The sequence below is a fragment of the Platichthys flesus genome, chromosome 4, assembly GCF_949316205.1.
Source record: "Platichthys flesus chromosome 4, fPlaFle2.1, whole genome shotgun sequence".
NCBI classification, from domain to species: domain Eukaryota; kingdom Metazoa; phylum Chordata; class Actinopteri; order Pleuronectiformes; family Pleuronectidae; genus Platichthys; species Platichthys flesus.
This window is the reverse complement of record NC_084948.1, coordinates 4,653,901-4,676,154: the sequence shown is the minus strand read 5'-3', so window position 1 is coordinate 4,676,154 and position 22,254 is coordinate 4,653,901. Positions and strand designations below refer to the sequence as shown.

At 40.6% G+C, this 22,254-nt stretch overlaps 1 long non-coding RNA gene across 1 annotated transcript; it reads left to right on the top strand.

Moving 5' to 3' along the window:
• Positions 1 to 7,166: 7,166 nt before the first annotated feature.
• LOC133952365 (uncharacterized) lies at positions 7,167 to 10,909 on the top strand. The gene is made up of 2 exons (XR_009920537.1): positions 7,167 to 10,172; positions 10,348 to 10,909. It is a non-coding gene; the product is annotated as an uncharacterized LOC133952365 (long non-coding RNA).
• Positions 10,910 to 22,254: the final 11,345 nt, after the last annotated feature.

Here is a 22,254-nt window from a genome sequence, read left to right as displayed (position 1 = left end):
ATACAAAATGGTTTTGTTACAAATGCATTTCCATCTATTGCCTCTTCTGTAACTCTGTATAATTATTTAATTAGCTAAGGGCAGTCTTGACATTGGTTGCATTATCTGTCTCACACTCACCAAATACATAAATGTATTGTTAACGTGTAATATTCAAAACCATCCAAAAATAAAACAACAACCTCAAAATCATTAAAAGGGACATTAAAGGGCTAATTTGTAGTAACCCACCCCATTAAAATCCTCTGAGGATTACCACCCATTAAAACAGCTGTCGGTGTGTGAGATTTATAGATTAAATCACTGATAAAACCATGGAAAGCTTTTAGCCTTTGACTCGATCAGAAGACGCTTAATTTTTCCCACGAATAAATTACCCGTTTCAGATGAGCTTTTTAAATTTCACTGGGTTACACAATAATTTGGGTGTCACCATTATTAACCCAGCACCATCAACACAGAGGACCAACTCATTTGATTTTGGTAGCCATAGGTCAAAGGTCAATGTCACAGTGGTCCGTTGCCACTTGGACTCGAAGGTTAAGTGATAATATGTCAGTGGTTAAAGGTAAAGGTCACAGTGACCTTATATTCATCTGGAAAAAAAGGTTGGTTGACACAAACTGCACTCGTTGGCAGAGGCACAAAACTACAGTGCCGTATTTCCAATTAACAATTAACAATATTTCATTATCTATTAACCCTGGTGTCAATGTTCAACAGGATCGTATTCAGATAAAAGACACAGCTAACAGACTCTAGCAACATGACGACTCATGGTATTTCCAACTGAAATTAATTTATCTTTTCCAATGAATGCCATCAAGTTAAAAAAATGGCACTAACTTATATTTGGCATTATGGCTCTGACATGTGACCTCTCTGCCTTTACATGCACATATATGTGGAAAGTGAGGCAGGGACAGGGTCCAGCACAGAACACAGCAGGGATCAATGACCACATGAAATAGATTAGGTAAAGTTCAGTATGAACAGGACGTGCTGGGGTGGAGGTTGGTTGTGAGGTGGCTTTGCAGTGGAAGCAGGAAGAGCAGGCACCTAAAGCAACTTCAATAGAGTGCATAATATAAGCTTTGCAAATTGACTGCATGGGGGGGGGGGGTCCATCAGATCTGTGGCTGTTGGACTGGATTGTGGCCAAACAGTTTAACTTGTGACCTGATCTGAAGATACATTATTTTAAATTTGTAGACGAAGGACGGACTGGCACAACTAAACGAAATGCAGCCATGAATCCATGAATTTTATGTCAACACAGAGAAGACACACTTGAGCTTAAGTGAAAAATTACATTCTTTATTGTGAAGGCCGAATGTAATTTTCTTTTGAAACACAGTTCTTTGTCTCACGGTAGGAGAGCAACAGCACTGACCTGGTGAGTCACGGCTCCTTCATTGTACTGGCAGAACATTTTGGCACAAACACAACGGGTCATAAAGAGCCAGCAGCATGGAGCTGACAGCCAGTGAAGAGAGGCCATTAGAGAATTCAAGGTTCCCCGGACGCAGAGCAACACAGATTTTGCTAAAACTAACTTATGAAAGCAAAGACCATTATGGACTAAGCGATTCATTCAGTCTTCAGGGTGCTGTTTGCACTCAGCATTCAGCCTGTGACACCATCAACCCTTTAGCATCCACTACTCCCTCATACGAAGGCACTTGTAAAGAAATGGCTGTTTTGAAGGTATCAGTTGTTATGAGACAGGGAGCATATGTAGCAGCTGTGAAGAGCAACAATGTCCAAACTGACATTTTCAAAATAACCACATCAAACAGGATTTCTCTGAATGGGGGTGTATCCTGCAGTAGCAGCAGGTAAGAAAGGGGAAGGAAAGGAATGCAGGAAAATGGGAAAACTGAATAAAGCTGAGTAACACAACCATCTGACATTAACCCAGACTGCCCTTTAAGTCTACAGAGAATGGGGGACATTCTAACCCAACCAGGGCTGCTTGATATATTCATGTTTGATCATGCATGGCAGCATATAAATATATGCTCCTTGTGTTGCAATGTAAGATGTGAATGCCACTACAAAGATAAATGATGTATGGGAGTAATGGAGATGAAGTACAGTTTAAGAGCCCTCACAGAGGGCAGTTGGCATGCTTCTGTGTGGAGTAATGGAGAATGTAGGTTTTGGGGTGTTTGTCATTATTTGGTTTCTCTTTCCACTCCACTGTCTTTTCAAAGAATTATTTACCTGATTACCTGATTCATCTGCAGTGAAGCCATCGTATGACCATGATCAACCAGATTCAGTTTTTGCGTTAATTTTATAGTCAATGTTTTAATAAAATACACAATCCCCCATATCACCCTTGAATGTCTGTGTCATTCGAATATGGTTGATGATGTGCCGGTATAATCTGACCACTGCTGTAGTTTATCCGAGCAGAAGAAGAAGGTGGAGATAGCAGAAGTAGAAAGGTTTACCTTGGTCTGTAGATGCCTCGACCCTACTGACTGCAGGCACTGTTTCCCTATGTTTTTAAATTGAAAAGTGTTGTGCATGAACGAACGCAAATTAACGTGTTCATTGAACACGTTCACTTTTGTGAGAACGATGAACTGAACGCACCTCAATGACAAATAATGAGTTTGAACGGTGAACACGTACATATTTCAGCGTCCTCGCGTATAGACGACAGGAAAATTCTCTCTTTATGTGTCACTTTATTAAAGTCCAGCGAACACGACACACTTCTTGGTGTAACCCCGACACTCCTGTCATCCACTATTGTGTTCTTCGCTCCCCTTCCTCATTCACCCTTGACATGCCAACTCATCAGCCAATGAGAGCCTGTCATGCCAGGTAACTCTCCAGCCATTGGTCTAGAACTGTCACTTGCCCCACCCCGACTGGTTCACTGACCCTCTGGAAATCCCAATACTTATTGACATGGCGTAGTTAGCTGAACATAAGTCATAACAAACACATAGCAGTCAAACAGAGCATAAACCTAACTACTAGTCCGTTACAATATTATCTGAGGTCTAGCTAAAACGTTACGGAATGTTTTCCTTCTCCTGAGGAGAGACGCTGTCTAAATGCTTTCACCATGTCGTTGCTCAGTGCCCGTAAAATGTCCGCGATGTAGCCTAACCTGAACCGAGTAACTCGACTTCGCACTATGTTACCCATGATTCATCGCACACACACACACACACATGCACACCAAACAAGCAACGTATTCCAAGTGTTTTCTTCTCTGGCCAGTGTCTCGGCTCCGAGCCGTAGTCTGGAGTTCGGCTCACGGGTTATCTTGGCTCGCTGTCTGGCCGGTAACCAGCCATATAAACACACTTTTAACTTCTCTTCCTACAATACCCAGGTGCACTACGTCACACACTACAAACTTTCCTTAAAGGGGCAAGCCATACCTGCAACACAACAGCTCTGGCCTGTTACAAAAATGGCTCACTTTGCACCTTAAACTATGAAATGAACTGAACTATGAACTAGTTCAGAATTTAAATGGTGAACTATGAACGTTAACTATTCATATTTACTTGTGTGAACTGAACTTTGAACTAGTTCATGAGAGGTGTGAACTTGCACATTGAACACATTTTACACAATCTACACCATGTACTTCCTTGGGCCCTTAATAATAAACATGACATGAAGCCAATAAGATGAACAGTGTGTGAGCCACGGAGAGACAGACAGACAGAAAGAGATTAGTGGCATTAGTAGATGATTGATATAACTGAGGAATGCACGTCAAACTAAATCCCCACATATTGTGGATGACCCTTCCCAGTCTGCTCAAAGTCTTTAGCCCACAGTTATCACCTGGTGATGCTCTCCGACAGCTTCACAGCAGCTGCCTGCAGCTCTCACCTGCTGTGAGGTCCCTCTGCTTTAAATCTGCTCCTCACCAGGTGGACTAGTGCTCTGTCAGACTGAGATCTGAGGATTGAGTTGGCGAGTCACAGATATTGCACCTGTTCACCCTGAGACACTTTTTGCTTTCTTTGGCAGTGTGTCGAGGATCCTGTAGAATGATAGAATGATATCCAGCAGGTTGCATTGCATTGCACTGCATCTGGGCACAGGGTCCTCCTGTAGACCTTTGCATTCATCCCTTTGCTTCCATCAGCAATGAGATCATCAATAAATGACAGAGTGGCAGTTCTACTGGCAGCCATACATTTCTAGTTTGGCTGTGTGTCCCTGAGCACCCTCAGGGAAGGAACAGTGAGTGATGTGTGAATGACCCACTGAACTTGTGCATTGCTACAACCACTGTCTACCAAGGTATACAGCCGGTATGGTTAATAAACATGAGACCAAAGACTGTATCTTTTTTTCTATCTTTTATCTAATATATCAAATTGTATGTCCATTTGATGTAATACAACAGCTTATGACACCTTTTTCCCATCCCCATGTCTAACAGCAATTCTTAATATTCATGTCAAATTAGTTCTGCTCCTGATAATGGACAGTCTGCATCATGGATTATTATTAGTGATCACTAAGATGCACTCAGAAAGAGCTCACTTAAAAATTGCAAGTAATGAATGGGCTACAGCCTTGGCTGAAGTTAACATTGTTTATATTCATATTATTTAAATTGTAACATTTGATTTTATCTTAGTCAGATAGAGCTGAAAACTGTGATCTTATTATTTTTAATAGAATTAAGTTTAGTGTTAAATCTAATTTCTAGACTTTTTAATGGCGTAAGATATTTGGTCAATAAATGGAGGGAAAATGTATTTTAAATGTATAAACCCTAGCTAACCAAAGGTTGAGTGTTAAAGCTTCATTACTCAAAAAGTATGACATATGTGGAATTATTCAATCTTGAAAGACTGAATAATTACACATAAAACCCTGAACATGTAATCAATCCAATCCACTCTGAAGGTGAAACACTTACAGCAAGCGATACTACAATAGACCCAGTCATAAAACTGGAATAATACTCAATCATTTACAACGTATTGACCTGGGCTGACGGCCAACGGTAAAACTTTTTTCACTGAAAGCCTGTGATCTGGTTTTATTTCTGCTCCACTTGACACATCCCTCCAAGGAGAATTAAAGACTGCCCAAGGCCTTAGTATCCCCAGAGGTCCTGCTGTGGCCACTGCCTCCTGGCAGGTTTCGTAATCACTGCATCACTGTTATTATATATTTAAACTGCAAGAGCATTATGAGGTACTCGTGTTCATCCCTTCACCTACTTCCCCTTCAGATACCGAGCATAATGCATGGTTGTCTATAGCCAATCAGACAGGTTTTTAGTGGAAATGGGAAGATGCTTCGAGCTAATATGTGAAACTCTAGACTCTCTCAATCGTCAGAGCTGGGGAGAACTGTCTGCGGCTGTGTAGAAAAGACATAGAGGGGCCAGAGAACTCTTCACAACTTGAGGATTTGGCTCCAAAACCCCATGAGAGAGAAAGAGAGGCAAAAGTAAAGAAAGATGGAGATGTAAGGTGGCAGAGAGAAGGAGAAGGATAAACATGAGGAGCAAAGTGACACAGTGACAGATGGAAACACTAACAGCTTCGCAGCACATCTCTATCAGAGTACAAATAACGGTAGAACCTCAGAGACTCCTCCTCCATTGAAGCAGATCACTTTCTGCAGATGTGTGTCATCAGCACTATGAGGACAAGTGGAACTCAATTCAATTCAATCAGGCGTCCTCTCATACAGTCACAAAGTATTCCAGTCTGTTCTATAAAAATGTATTATACCACACAGGTGTAGCTCAATACATCCTGCACCTTTCTTTCCATTTCTGGACCTTCTGAATGAGACACTTCTTTTCAAAACGAGATTTAAGACAGACAGAAAGAGAACACAAGACTTGATTACAGAGGCTTTGATTTCACTCACATCCTTCTGATTTAATTAGACATCCTAATCAAACAGCTTGGAATGACACAAAGTGAAGCTGAAATCAAATCAAAGAGCCATCATGAGGATGGGAGTCTTGTTAGAAAGATGAGTACGCAGGATCCAGACTTAATAAGCTGTGTGTGTGTGTGTGTGTGTGTGTGTGTGTGTGCGCGCATGTTGCAAAATCGTACCTATTCTTCCAAAATGAGTGATGGTTTCATTCTGCAAAAGATTGGAAAGGAACAGCCAGATACTCTCTCTCACACACACACACTCACACACACACACACACAGGGCAAAGGTTCCAAAGACGTCCTTCTTACCTAGAAAAATAAAAAAACACAAGAGACCCAGCGTCAATGAACAAGTGGGCTAGAAATTGCGTCATGTCAAGTACAAACACAAAAGGTATTGAGCTTGAATTCCCTGAAGCAACCCAAATTAGTTGAGAACACACACTGAGAGTCAATGTGATTAAATGGGAACCTGAGAGGACGATGCCCCCTGAGTCCAAACAACACTCTAGCCCAGAGGTGATGCATAATGTATGATACAGTTATATTGAAATGGAATTAATAGCAATAAAGAGCATAAAAAAGAACAGCCTCTACTTTCATTCAGTCACTCAAGACAAACACGTTAACCCGACGCCATAAAAAGCATAATTACCATTGAGAGCTGGAGAGAGTAATTCCCTCGAGTGGGATGAGGATTGAGAACATTAATGGAAATGATGTGGACAAGGGAGGCAGCCAGTGAAGTGTAGCAGCAGTTGTCCTCGTGGAGGTATCTGCTCTGTCCATTGTACTCAAGGAAGTGTTTTTACTGCTTCAGAGAGTTCTCACTGTGGGAAAATAGACTGAGGGAAATCAATTCTGAATTTGACCCTTCGAGGGCGAGACATTGAAGCCTGGCAGGAAGAGCCGGCCCTGCGATTTCCATTCACTTTCTGAGACGATGTTTGTTTAAACCCGAGACATGTCTCTGTTGCACTCAGCCACCGTGAAGAGAACAAATGGTGTTTGGGAAAACGCTGCACCCACCACTACATGATACTGTACAGAAACACCCTGTTTAGAGAAGAGTCCATCTGCGCTCATTAAATGTTATTGAACCATTATACAAACAAAAGGAAATGAACAATTATTCCTCTTCAATCCCTCTAATGTTTTCCTGTCGTCAGTCATCCCTGATATACAAAGGCAAAGGGAGAGAAAATAAATACACACTGAATACACACTATTCAGCTTGAAGTGTTTAGCTGCAGTGCTAAACACTTCTCTGCGCTCCCTCTGGATCAGTCACAAAACCCCATAGAGATTGTGTCTGTTCACCGTCCGATTAAATTATTGAAATTAAACAATAATAGAGCGAGAACTCCACACAAAAATTTAATACAAATTAAAACAACCTCTGAAACAATACAGGAAACCCAGACTTTTAAATGTGGTCTTTTAAACATTAGATCACTGGAAAAAAAGGCTCTTTTAGTTAATGAAATAGTCTCTGATTACAACATAGATTTATTGTCCCTCACTGAGACGTGGCTGCATCCTGATGATTATGTCAGTCTAAATGAATCTACTCCCCCCAGTCATATCAATTCACAGGTTCCTAGAGAAATTGGGCGAGGAGGTGGAGTTGCTGCTATTTTTAACTCCAGTCTATCAATTAATCCTAAACCTAAACTCAGCTACAAGTCATTTGAATGTCTGGTTCTTAGTCTTCCACGCCAATCCAGGAACCACCAACAGCCAATCATATTTGCCGTAGTTTACCGTGCTCCCAGGGCTTATACTGAATTTTTAAAGGAATTCCCTGAGTTTTTATCAAACTTAGTCCTAAAGACCGATAAAATTATTATTGTTGGTGACTTTAATATTCATGTTGATAATAATAAAGATTGCCTTAGCGTAGCATTTATTTCAATACTAGACTCTATTGGTTTCAGTCAGTGTGTGCACAAACCTACTCATTGTGGTAACCACACACTTGACCTTGTATTATCGTACGGTGTCGCAATTGAAAATTTAACAGTACTTCCGCGCAATCCAGTTCTATCAGACCATAATTTAATAACCTTTGATTTTTCAATAACTGAATATATGCCACTAATAAAAAATTCATTTTCTAGATGTCTACCTGATAGTGCTGTAGCTAAATTTAAGGAAATAATCCCAATTACATTTAAACCCGTATTAGCAGTACATATAAACAACAAATTCTTTAAAACCCTGAGCTCCATTGAGATCGACCACCTCGTCGATAGCTCTGCAGACTCATTACAATTAACATTAGACTCAATAGCGCCTCTAAAAAAGAAAAATGTCAAACATAGTAAATTAGCTCCGTGGTATAATTCCCAGACAAATGAGTTAAAACAATTATCAAGAAAACTAGAAAGGAAGTGGCGCTCCAGCAACAATGTTGAAAACCTCATAGACTGGAAGAATAGTGTTAAAGAATATAAAAAGGCTCTCCACAAAGTAAGAGCCGCCTACTATTCAAAACTAATAGAAGAGAATAAAAATAACCCCAGGTTTCTCTTCTGCACTGTAGCCAGGCTGACAGAGAGTCACACCTCCACCGAACCCAGTATTCCTCCATCCCAAAATAGCAATATCTTTATGACCTTTTTTTAATGATACAATTCAAACTATTAGAAATAAAATCAACCATCTCCTGCCCTCAATTGGCACTAATACCCTCCCAACAACAGAGATCTCAGAAACGGCTGAGAATCCTACCCATTACTTAGACAGCTTCTCTCTGATCACCCGTGATCAGTTTACCAAATTAATCTCAGGTTCTAAACCAACAACCTGTATCTTAGATCCCATTCCTACCAACTTACTTAAAGACATTCTGCCCCTAATTGATAGTTCGTTACTTAACATTATCAATCTGTCATTATCATCAGGTTATGTACCACAGTCTTTTAAAATAGCTGTCATCAAACCCCTACTCAAAAAACCCACCCTAGACCCAGAGGTTTTAGCCAATTACAGACTATCTAACCTCTCCTTCATTTCTAAAATCTTAGAAAAAGTGGTAGCCAATCAGCTGTGTGAGTTTCTCCAGGAAAATAATATATATGAAGACTTTCAATCGGGGTTTAGAGCCAATCACAGTACAGAGACAGCCTTGGCAAAAGTCACTAATGACCTTTTAATAGCCTCAGATCAGGGACTTGTGTCTGTCCTCGTTCTGTTAGATCTCAGTGCAGCATTCGACACAATTGACCATCAAATTTTATTACAAAGACTAAAACAGTTAATTAACATTAATGGAACCGCCCTTAACTGGTTTAAATCGTATTTTTCTGATCGCTCCCAATTTGTGCAAATTAATGATGAGTCATCTGTGCGCACCAAAGTTAATCATGGTGTTCCACAGGGCTCTGTGCTCGGCCCAATTTTATTCTCATTATATATGCTTCCACTAGGAAACATTATCAGGACACACTCTGTAAATTTCCACTGCTATGCGGATGACACCCAGTTATATTTGTCAATAAAACCTGAACAAAGTAATCAATTAACTAAACTTCGAACATGTCTCAAGGACATAAAAACTTGGATGACCCGCAATTTTCTCTTATTAAACTCAGACAAAACAGAGGTTATAATACTTGGCCCCAAACACCTTAGAGATGCATTATCTAATGATATAGCTGCGCTAGACGACATTGCCCTTGCTTCCAATGAAACAGTCAGGAACTTGGGAGTGATCTTCGATCCTGATTTATCCTTTAATAGTCACTTAAAACAAATTTCTAGGACCGCTTTTTTTCCACTTGCGTAATATTTCAAAAATTAGACATGTCCTTTCACAAAAAGATGCAGAAAAACTAGTCCACGCCTTTGTTACATCGAGACTGGACTATTGTAATTCATTATTATCAGGCTCCAGCAGGAAGTCGTTAAAGACTCTACAGCTTGTCCAAAATGCTGCAGCACGTGTCCTGACGAGAACAAAGAGAAGAGAGCACATTTCTCCAATATTAGCATCGCTACACTGGCTTCCAGTTAAATCTAGAATAGAATTTAAAATTCTCCTCCTCACCTTCAAGGCCCTTAATAATATAGCGCCTTTATACCTTAAAGAGCTGTTAATACCTTATAAACCCACTAGAGCACTCCGCTCCCAGAATTCAAGCCTACTTGTCGTCCCTAAATTCTCTAAAAGTAGAGTAGGAGCCAGAGCTTTTAGCCATCAAGCCCCTCGGCTGTGGAATAATCTACCACTTTCAGTTCGGGAGGCAGACACCATCTGTTCGTTTAAAAGTAGGCTCAAAACCTTCCTTTTTGATAAAGCTTATAGTTAGAGCTAATTAGCGCCAGTGCGTTACTTGTTCTATTTTATGACACATGACACACGGAGCTTCTCTTTCCAGCTTCTCCTTCCTCTTCTCCATCCCTATCCCCCTTCCCCGGAATCCCTTTGCTTTATCACCCGCAGATCCAGGGCCTCTGTGGCCGCACCATGGATTACGGTTTGTGGATCGCGCACCGGGGGTCGCGGTGTTGGATCCAGTGTGGCGGATTCTGAGTCATGTGGGCTGATCGTGGTGCTGGTGGCGGACCCTGTGTCGCGTTGGCATTGGGCACGGGCGGTGGACCAGGACCGCAGTGGTGGCTTGTGATGGGTCCTCCTGGTGGGCGGCGGTGGACGGTGACTGAGGACTGAAGTGGCGTCTGGTCTGGATGGTGGATCGTGGTCTAGATGGTTGCTGAGCATGGACTGTGCTTCATCAATGCTGCTAGAGACTTTGATTATTGATGATGTTCTCCTGCACGTGGCATCTATTGCACTTCTGTCCGTCCTGGGAGAGGGATCCCTCACATGTGGCTCTCTCTGAGGTTTCTACATATTTTTACCCTGTTAAAAGGGTTTTTTGTAGTTTTTCCTTACTCTTGCTGAGGGTTAAGGACAGAGGATGTCACACCCTGTTAAAGCCCTATGAGATGAATTGTAATTTGTGAATATGGGCTATACAAATAAAATTTGATTGATTGATTGATTCAATCTCATCCACTGGTCTCTTGCAGGAGACTCGGCAACAAAGCACTGGAATCAATGAGCAGGACTCCCTCGCCTTCGTGTAAATGCCAGGGCCAGAGAGGGAAGAGGTAAGACCTATTGAGCGCAGCACAGCCTGTGCTGAATGAGGTGACTCCAGAGGCTTTTACATGGAGGCTGACTGGAAGAAGTACATTCACCGAGGAGGCTTACATCATTCACGAGGCTCAAACACAGGAGCCAGCCATTTTAATAATCTTAAACGTTTGGCACACCATACCTGGAGCTCTTCATATTATAATTGGTTATTTCCATGGCAGACTCCCAGGCTGCATCTCGCTTCCCACATATCTCCCATTATTTATTTATTTTCTGAGAAGACAGTGGAGCAATTACAATGGCTTCCAACTGGACGGGTTTTTCGGAGTCGTACTCATAACTTGTGCCCATATATCTGGGTCGCTGTTGTAAAAATATTACTGGGATCATCAGTAACATCCCACAGAGAACCCGTCTCTGCCACATGTACTGAATCAGAACCTTAAAGTGAAGTCAGTGTGACAGCATCACACATGATGTGCCTCCATCACCACAGAACTACGTGTTCAGCTGGAAAGCAGCCACACATATGTGCTGGATAAAACCCTTTCTGATCCACATGGCGTGTTGTATTCCACAGGCAGACCAGCTACAGAGCTCTGATAGCAAAAATAATCAGTCATATAATATACACATATTTTAAATGGGGATTTCCCGTTCCTATCTTCTGCCATTTATTGTTGATGTTTACAGTTGTCAAAGCAATGATTCTCATTATCTATCTCGATCAGGCAGCCCACCACCGTTTCATAATGACTTGTTGTTTTGCTACGTTAATACTTTGTATATCTGTAAATGTGCATCAGTGTTTGCTGTGTGCACGCTCACGATATCATCCATGAATTTTTTACCTTCCACATAGGCAGTCAGACCTCAGAGTTTCGGCTGCATGCAGCCAAAGGTGGCAAATAATGGAGTTATTTCTGCAGTGCGCAAAAACTTTGATTATACCTGTCACTCTGAATCTGTTTCACATGATAATTACCTTTGATCACCCCTGCTGTGTATTACATTTCTTGTGGAAAATGCTGTGAAGAAAGAAAAAATAATCCTAGATCTTCTAATTCATCTGGATTTGCATTAAATTGTGTTGGGTTCTTTATGAGCCATGTCCCACCCCTTCAAAAAATATCATGAAAATCGATTCAGTAGTGTTTGTATAATCCTGATTCATATCTAACAATCCCTGACAAAAACATAGTTAATAAATAGAGGTAATAAATCTGTGTTCAGTGACAAAAGGATTGTTGGCCATTAGTTCAATCTTGTTTATATGTAAAGTTTATCAAATTTCAAAAAAGTTAAAACTCAAAAACCATAACACAATCACAAGGTTATTCCAGAAAGACCTATGATCAATAAGACTCCACTGATCAATGTCTTACTGCTGCTTTGACTGTTTTCTGTGCACTTAGCTGATGCAACCTCAAAGTTCATGCCCTCACTTAGTAATTCTACCTCCTGTTGACCTTTACCTGTGTAACTTGGTGCTGGGTTTGATTCCACCTTCTTAAAAGTGATGCCAGGCAGCAGACATTTCCTTCCTGCTTTCTGATTTGTTTCCTGTTTATCCCATTGTAGAAAAAAACGTTCTTTTTAACTTTCACATGGTTGCACTCTGAGCCATGTTGCTAACCCTCTGCAGAGCTAATAATTAAACCTCTAAGACAACTCCGGTCTGAGAAGCTCATTGTTTCAAATCTCATGATCCACATACATTAATTTCACATAAGATCAATCATGAAATAATCGTAACCAACAGCAGCAAATGATTTGGTAAACATTGCAAAGATCATTATAAAGCGTGAAATAAACAGATAATGCAAGCACAATGTGGGTGCTCTGCCTCTGCAGTGGAAGAATTGTTTTCCTGCTCAGATATTAGGCCGAGGTAGAATTATTTTTTTAAATTGATTGTTATTACTATCATCCGATCACTGAATGTTTTCACCACGGCAGCAGTGACTGTTATTTAGTCTGCTTCCGTCTGCACTTCCCCTCCACATCTAATCATAACCGTCGTATTATTTGCTTGCACAGAAACAGCACCACTCTTAACTTGTCACACCGCGGTGAGGTTGGTCTTGTCTTGGGTTTTTGTCTCGTAACTTCCTGTTTTATTTTGAAATCCTAACTCTCCTCTCGTTTCAGGTTACTTGCCCTTCCTCATGTGTCACCGGTCTGATTGTCTCCCCTGATCCCAGATTGTTTCCACCTGTTCCCTTCACCCTCATGTGCTTATAGTCTTCGTCTCCCCTTTGTCTTGTGCCAAAGTGTTTTGTCCTTGTCCGTGCACCTAAGCCCTTTTCCACAGTCATTGTCATTTTTGCATATGAGGTTTGCTACGCCACGTAAGTTGTTTCCTGTTTCCTCCTTGAGAGTGATTTTTCATTTGTTAAAGTTTTCAAGTTTAGCTTTGTTTTGTGTTGTTTGTAATCTGTTCATCTTCATCCCTTTTGGAGCGATTTATGTTTAGAGAGTTTTAGTTAGTTTGATGAGCCTCCTGTTTAGGTGAGCCTTTGCTTTTGTCCCCTTTCATTGTAGTTTGGTTTTCCTCCTTCGGGAGAGCTCTTTGATTTCTTTCTCTAGCCTTTTCTTTATCATCCTTCGGGAGCGATTTATGTTTTCTACCTCTTTATTTCCCCGAGTTATTCTTGCCAGGTCATAGAGATATTAAGTGAGTTTTTTCATAGCCCAATTGTTTGTCACTCTTCAGAGAGGATCTGAAAACAATACGTGTAATCCTTTCTTAGTCCTCATTTTAGTCCAGGCCTGACATAACTGTCGCTCACTGGTCCCTGCTGAATAATATGGACCTGGTAAGGAGGCTGCAATCTGTTTCACATACAGGGTACTTATCACAGCGGAGACAGACAAGAACTGTAAAGCTGCCCTGAGCTTGGAGTGCGTGTGTGACTCTGGGATCCATAACCTATTTAATCCTAATACACACGGTGAAAACTAATGAGGTAAGTCCCACAGAGGTATATGACCACATACAGGTGCAAATTCATATAAACCTAGTGCAGTATAGGCGTTGCATGCAGGGCTCTATCATGTTTTACGACATGCTAGGGCAGCAGGTATAAAAATGACCTGAGTCAACCCTCCTGCTCACATAAACACACAAGGTTATGAAATCCATCCTCGTTGTTATGATCCCTATCCTTAGAGGACCGACCAGAGGGTTGCGCTTTGGAGGAGACTAAATTAAGGAGCCTCCCTGCTGCCTTACTGTTATTATTATTATATAATGAATAAGAGGCAATGGGGAAGAGAAGAAGAGAAGAGATTAGTTGCATTCTTATACCAGTGTGAGATAATGTGACTAATTGACCTGAAAATCTACATACTACTATCCTCTGTTTGGTGATTTATCTCTCTCTCATCTTTGTCTCTCATTTCCTATCTCTCACACCCTTTTCTCTCTCTGCCTGAATCGGCAGAAACATGCATTATGGCCTCATCTCTCGCTCATTCTCCTTGAAATTCACATTCATCACATCCCGCTGCGTTCAGATTGTCTTTTAGAAGTTAATTGTTGAAGGTAGAGAGTGCAGAACAGAGGAAAAGATCGTTAAATCAAACTTGAGACAAAGCCTCATGTGGATAATAGTCAATTTCTCCTCTAATCAATGGTGTATGTTTCGTGATTTTGGCTGCTTCTTATACCTTCAGAAAAAAAAGGGGACAAATTTACAAAAGCTGCCTCATCATAATATACATTTGTTTTAATGAATCAATCATAGTCTGAACGGAGGGAATGGACAAAGACAAAGGAAGTGGAGAACAAAAGAGCAAAGAAATTAATTATTTTGACGGTTCTTGCAAAACTTCCCCAATGAGGCTGTCTCTATTGTAACCTGTGCTACCTTGTGCCAATTCTACAGAGCTGTATTCAGGTTTTTGCTTCAGCCTAGAACAACAGCAGGTGAATTAACAAATTAGTTTCTTTCCTCTGACTGAACGAGAATTTACGGTCAAAGTGTTCAGCTGCAACACAAGCCTAGTACCATATTGTATATACTGCATGTGTATATATATATATATATATTTTTATATTTATATTCCAGCCTTGGTGCCGTCTGAATATTTCTTGGTAGTGACTCGATTACTCATGAGGACTGTGGGTAGTGTAGTATTTTCTCCTTGATGTTGGTAACAAAACAAGTTTGTCTTAAAACGCAGTTGTTGTCATACAGACATGTGGCTTCTGCAGCAGCATTTTAAATTGTCTCATTGAATTCTACCTTAAATCTATATTCAGATAATGAAAGTGGTTTCAATTCCAGAACTTGAGCTCTGTTGGGCACTCTTCAGTCATTATATCATTTCAGAATACTGGTTGTGATTGGCCAGACCTATTTTAAGGTTATCTGTTTGGATGGGATCATATTATTACATCAGATTGTTTCTCTCTCGGAAATTGGGCCTTAATTAGAATATTAAGTTATAAATCCAGAAGGATTTTTGAAGAATTAAAAGAAAGTATTTCAAGGAGTTATTGCATCCTTGAGAATAGAATGGATATAGAGATGGGCGGATGGACAATCTGAAAACATAGTGCCTCAAGCCACGGCTGTCAGCAAAGTAGAGGCATAGGGATGGACATTCGTAAATAATGGTCCGATCTATGTTTGGACCAGATGAAGTTAAGCAAATGACCCAATGTGCATTCAAACACACTAGGTGTAAACATGCTGGAAGTCTACCAGGCAGCTTCAGTTAACACCACATAAAGCTGTAAGACTAACAGTGAGCTTTCTGCTTAGGGAAACTTTCACCAGCTGTTAGTCCTCCGTTTAGTTTGCTCTCTGTAGGAGGGAGAGATGAGCTGAACCTCCAGAGGGTTTTCCCATCCACCCAGTGTGTGACTTTCACCATCTGTCAGCGTGGAATAGCAATGACTGCCAATTCTTACATTCAAACAAACACTGCAAAGTGTCACACTGCAGAGGACAGTAATCAAAAATAGTGACGCAAAATACAGATAAGACCCAAAAGAGAGAGAGAAAAAAAAGTGGCACTATCTTCTCTAACTTTAATCTGTAGCAGGTTTCAGAACATCAAAATAAACAGATGAAATGATGAAACAATGAGGCACAGCAAAATAACTTGCACAATGTTTAAACCATAGACTGTTAATAATGATGGAAGACATAGCTAGAGGTCATACATTCCACCTCCTCCAAGTTAGTACATGGGACGTGGACCAATGTAAAGTCAGGTACATGTGAAATTAGTTGTTCTCGAAGTTGGTGTCTGTCATTTTCGGTAGTTCTTATCACACTGATGTATGTTCAAGTGCAAATTTTTGTTGTTTTAATTAGATAGAAAAACAGGTTAAAGCGTCAAGATTGACAGTGGATATTAGCTTCAAGTCTGGATATTGGGAGAAAGTGGAGCCATGATGTACATTCTATATACAGTCAGTGGGTTTTATAGTAGTAAGAAAATATATATGTCTAAACAAGTATAGTTCTGACTGAGGGGCCACATGGTGTACAAAAATATAATTCATTCAGATAAGTAAAAGCAAACTTTTAGATAAATAAAGCAAAGATGATGAACTATCCAATTTTTTTTTAATTTGTTTTACAACTTTTCAACACACAGCTCAGACTCGACATAGATGAATGATTCACTGTGTTTTTACAACTTCAAAATGCAGCCAAGTTGATAGATAGATAATAATGTAAATATATCCCCCACATTGCTCTCTATATTAAAGCTACAATCGCACAATTTCCTGTACTGACAAGTGCAAACACAAAGTGAAAGAAAACTAAAATACAAGCATGTTCAGTTCAATTGTAATGTGCAAGTTACCCAACAAGACCCGTCACCAATGAGTTTGGTTTGCCCTTGATTTTGCTGCACTGCAACTAGGGCTTTAACCTATTTAATTAAGGTCACCAGTGCCAACATTGATGGATATGTGCTCACAATGGTCAGCTCCTGTTAATGCTGATGGCAGGGGACACATTAACGATAAAGGGTTGGTTAGAGCTTTGGAGCTGTGTGGCCACCCAGGCTGGATAAAGCTGTGTTTGATAACTATTCATTATGCTAATTTAGCTGCTGTATTCCCAAAGCTGAGGGGGTGTGATGTCAAGCGTATGCATGTGTGTACAAGTACGCATGTTGTATGTGTGCTTAGCTCAGTGTTTAATGATATTTTTCATTGCAGTTTTAATGAGCAGGAAAAATTTTCCTGGGGAAAAAAAAGTTTCATTAGGATTTAACAATGTGCCTGGAAGTGTGAAATATTATGTTTGAGATAATTACTGCTCCATGGTGAATCTTATGCACACACGTGGAAGGAATATGAAAAATACATGAAAGACAAAAAAAATTAAACCAATTCTACAATATAGTGTTTCCTTGTCCAGACTTGTAGCAGGTGGTATCATTAAAACTGCTAGTCATGTTGTACATTTTGACTCTACCACTGGTACTTCATGTGCAGAATGCATCAGGTTGGAAAATATCCTTAAGTGTGTGTGTGTGAAAGAGAGTGAGAGAGGAGAGACAGCCCAGAGGCTGCAGAGATAGACTGATGGGATTCAGGTTGTGGACTGACAGCTCATATGAAGACCTGTCTAACAAGAGAGAACAGAGACCATCAATCACCTGAGCTGCACCTGAACGCACCACGGACCAAAGCAGCTAATGGTCCACAGTCACAGTGAAGAGCGGGAACATGGTCGTCATCCAGCTGATATTGAAGCTGTTAGTTATTTGACACAGTGAACCCCTTACAGTGAAACAACAGCATCGGGGCAGTTAGCAGTGAAGGGTCAAGTTCTCAAACTGCAGCTTTGGTCACTGTCATTGCTCTAATGTCACACTGATGATTTCCCCACCAAATGCAACTTGTCATCATGTCTTCTGTTCATAGTGGAGACAACAGCATCCTGTCAGATCCCTGGATACTGTAGATGTAGTGTTTCCGTTTACACATAGAGAAAACGTGAAGAGCTCCGAGTCTGCGAGGAACGGTTCAATTAAATCATTGACAAATTTGTCCGAATACACATCTCATGTAAGAGGTAAGATATCGACTCAGAAAACTCAGAGGAATAGAGACTGTTTATGTACTTGCTGTTGTGCAATAGTACGTAAAAAGAGTTACCATAGAATGGTGTGCCTTTGGGCACTCAATAAATTTGGTTATCAAAATAAAATATAAAACATTAATATTTAAAATATTAATATTAAATCATAACTTTAACTGGTTAAAGTTCTCGCGGGGCACCACCCTTCATAGAAGGGAAAAGATCCAATTTATTGATTAAGATCAGTCTCATTTAGATCTAGTTCAATTAGAAATCTCAATATTTTACCATTAAAGATTATATAATGAACAATGAAGGTTCTGGAGTTCTTAGCAGTGTAACGGTTGGCAAGATTCACTTATGCAATATTAATGACAGAACATTTGTTAAAGAAGAACATTTATTATGAACATAAAGTATAAAAACACAAGTTACTTAACAATCAAACTAACTAACAAGGAGGTGTGTGAGTGTGTGTGTGAATGTAAATTAGCAAGCTTTAAAGAATGGTCCCTGAGATAAGAGCCCCCCCCCCTTCTTCTGAGGTTGCCTCATGGCACAGGGGGAAGGTTTAACTAGGTGAGATGCTATGCGTGTCTGCGTGGATGTTAATCAGATAATGATAGTCAGGGACAAAGCCCAAAACCTTCCTTTAACTTATGCCTACAACATCACAGCATATATCTAATTTATAAACACACACCAATCAAATAAACAGTCTTGCTTAGCGTAGTATAATTATTAAGCCCAGATTATGTTACCAGTTCGAGGGAAAGAGGAAAAGAAGTTGCTGTTCAGTTTGCAGTTCTGTGACGTCTCCTGGCTTTGTAGTCGTAGAGTTCTGCATTCGCGATTCTGTCGAGCCGTGTGCTCAGATGCTGGTTGAAGTTTTCCTGCAGGACATTGCGTCGCTACGAGGAGTTTGGTAGAGCTTGAAGGGCGAGGAGATTTCCTTGAAGGGTGAGCTGTGAGCGGCACTTCTGACCTCTGGTTGTGGGTGGGTTGGATAGAGAAGGAAGCTGGATCAGCCAGCCCCCCCCTTGGCGATGTAGGAGAAGAGAGGCTGGACAGCCTGCTGGCCTTCGAAGGATTGTAGAAAGAGAGAAAGATCTTGGGGAGACCTCTCCTTATATTGGCCCCAGTGACCTCACAGGTCTTGGACCAGAGTGACCAATAGGAGTTGACCCTGGTGGCTCTTGACACTTTTGTGTGATATTGCCCAGGACCAAGGACATGCAGCATCCTGTTACATCCTCTGGGAGACTGAGTTCCTTGATTTTCAAAGATCAATGGAACCTGTTGCATCTTGGGGGATTGAGTCCACTCCAGCACATGCAGCATGTTTGTAACAGTTTGACTGAAAGGAGGCCTGTGGTTTGCACAAAAACCATGTCCCAACATTGCTTAAATAACCTTAATGCCCCGATCTCTATCAATTCATTACTAAGGCAGCATTTAAAGCATCAATGGAATATGCATAATGAGTAACTGGAGTTGTGGTACATTTGGCCACATAGCTGCAATTTGGATAAACAATCGTAGTTTCATTTTCTGATTCAAATACAAAGCAAATGTTTCACTCCATGACCTAGAGTCAGCCAGTCAATTTGCCAAATAAAGAAAAGCTCCAGGACAGAAAATTTTGAATTTGGCAGACATGAATTCAAGAAATATTTTAAATAAGAAAAAGGAATCGAGAAAGAGCATTAATGAGCAAAATGTAACAAAAAACGTTGCTTGCATTACTGAGCATACATACATTGCTAAGCTAGTACTTTTGGTTGTGTTTTAAAATAGTAAACACTGTAAGTTAGACGGACATAAAGACCTGTCAAATAAGTCACAACCCATTCTGAGGTAGTTTATGTTACAGAAAAAAAAACATGGTATGATTTGACACACATTGCATTGGTCTGACCAAAACATGGCAAACCTGAGAAAATGGACTGCATTTCCATGGTAAACGGTCTGCAATGATGCTTTTCTAGTCATATCGAGCTCTGAAAGCACTTTACAGTAAACCTTACATTCACCCATTCACACAGTGCTTCGATATGTAGCACTTCTCTGATCACGCATCACTCACACACTAATGGCACAGCAATTAGGGACAATTTAAGGTCCAGTGAGTAGCTGAAGGCCAGTTTGGCACACGGGGATTGAACCAGCAACCTCTGCGTTTATGGACGAGCCACAGCCGCCTGCAGTCAGCAACTCAGTGAGTGTAACAGAGCAAGGCTCTCAACATGAGGATGACTTTGTAAAAACAGGGATTACTGCAGCCAAAGCTTAACACAGGCCTGTCTATCAGAGGAAGAACACAGCTTGAGATCAATGGAGCAAAAACATGTTGTTATTCAATGACAGCACTGCACATCTCCAGAGACTGTAACACATGGCCTCCATGAGGAGTTTGTCAACAAAATTAAATACTGTGCTTTTGGAATGACTTTGATATGTTTTAACTGGGGCAACCAATTACCATTTAGATTACATTTAGACAAGGAGGACTGTGACTATATTTTTGTATGGATAAGAAAACAAGGTAGATAGAAACACAAATTAATTCTGCCTCACAAATGAAGTAGAACTGGGTTTGTGGGGGGGGGGGGGGTGTTATTAACAGGTTAATCCTCTAGTCTCATATCAAGAGGACAATAATGAGCACCAATTACATTTTCAGTGGTAACAAAAAACTAAAAAAAACAGCTGAACCTGCTGCTTTTCTTTCACTTAAATGCTAATTAGTAACATCCTACTGCTCGAGATGACAGAGGTATGTTCTTTTGTGAGTTGGTCATAAACAGGAGTTCTCCCACCCAGGATAACAGTCACCAGGGGAAAAAGGTTTTGGAAGCCTATTTTGTAAAATGAGATGCGCCGGTGGCTCTAGAGCACGTACTGCATCAGCATTCACCTGACTAAAACAGATAGAAGAGATACACAGAGACAATTGTGGAAATTTTTTCTGTGAGCATCAGAGAGGCTGGAGTGTCCTTACGTGAGCTGGACTCATGGAGGCAACATTTAACGTTTAGATGTGATCTCGACAAGAATCACGTTGTAACGGGATGGAGGTGTTGGTTTTTCCGGCCAAAAGTTTGGACCAATTTTGAGGTACTTTTATTTTAGTTGAGTAATCACTTATACCTGTACTCCAATACACTTCATAGGATATATCATATGTATTTTAAACTTTTACTTACAAGATTATTAATAAAAAATCTAAAATCAACTGCAAGTATGGTTAGTGTTATGAAATTAATTAAATTTGTATAATTGACATGTTAGGTACATGGTGCATTCCAACACGTTATCAGGCAAATGAAACAACCTTAACAACTCTGTACTCATATCCATTATGTTGATCAAAACTAAAACACAAATGTAGACCCTGTACAGTGGGTACAGAAAGTATTCAGACCCCTTTAAATGTTTCACTCTTTGTTTCATTGCAGCCATTTGCTAAAATCATAAAAGTTCATTTTATTTCTCACTAATGTACACTCAGCACCCCATCTTGACAGAAAAAAGCAGAAATGTAGAAATTTTTGCAAATTTATTAAAAAAGAAAAACTGAAATATCACATGGTCATAAGTATTCAGACCCTTTGCTGTGACACTCATATTGAACTCATGTGCTGTCCATTTCTTCTGATCCTCCTTGAGATGGTTCTACTCCTTCATTGGAGTACAGCTGTGTTTAATTAAACTGTTTGGACTTGATTAGGAAAGGCACACACCTGTCTATATAAGACCTTCCAGCTCACAGTTCATGTCAGAGCAAATGAGAATCATGAGGGTGAAGGAACTGCCCAAGGAGCTCAGAGACAGAATTGTGGTAAGGCACAGATCTGGCCAAAGTTACAAATAAATGTCTGCAGCACTCAAGGTTCCTGAGAGCACAGTGGCCTCCATAATCCTTAAATGGAAGACGTTTGGGATGACCAGAACTCTTCCTCGACCTGGCCGTCCAGCCATCTGAGCAATCGTGGGAGAAGAGCCTTGGTGAGAAAGGTAAAGAAAAACCCACAGATCACTGTGGCTGAGCTCCAGAGATGCAGTAGGGAGATGGGAGAAAGTTCCACAAAGACAACTATCACTGCAGCCCTCCACCAGTCGGGGCTTTATGGTGGAGTGCAAGACATATGAAAGCCTGCATAGATTTTGCCAAAAAACACATGAAGGA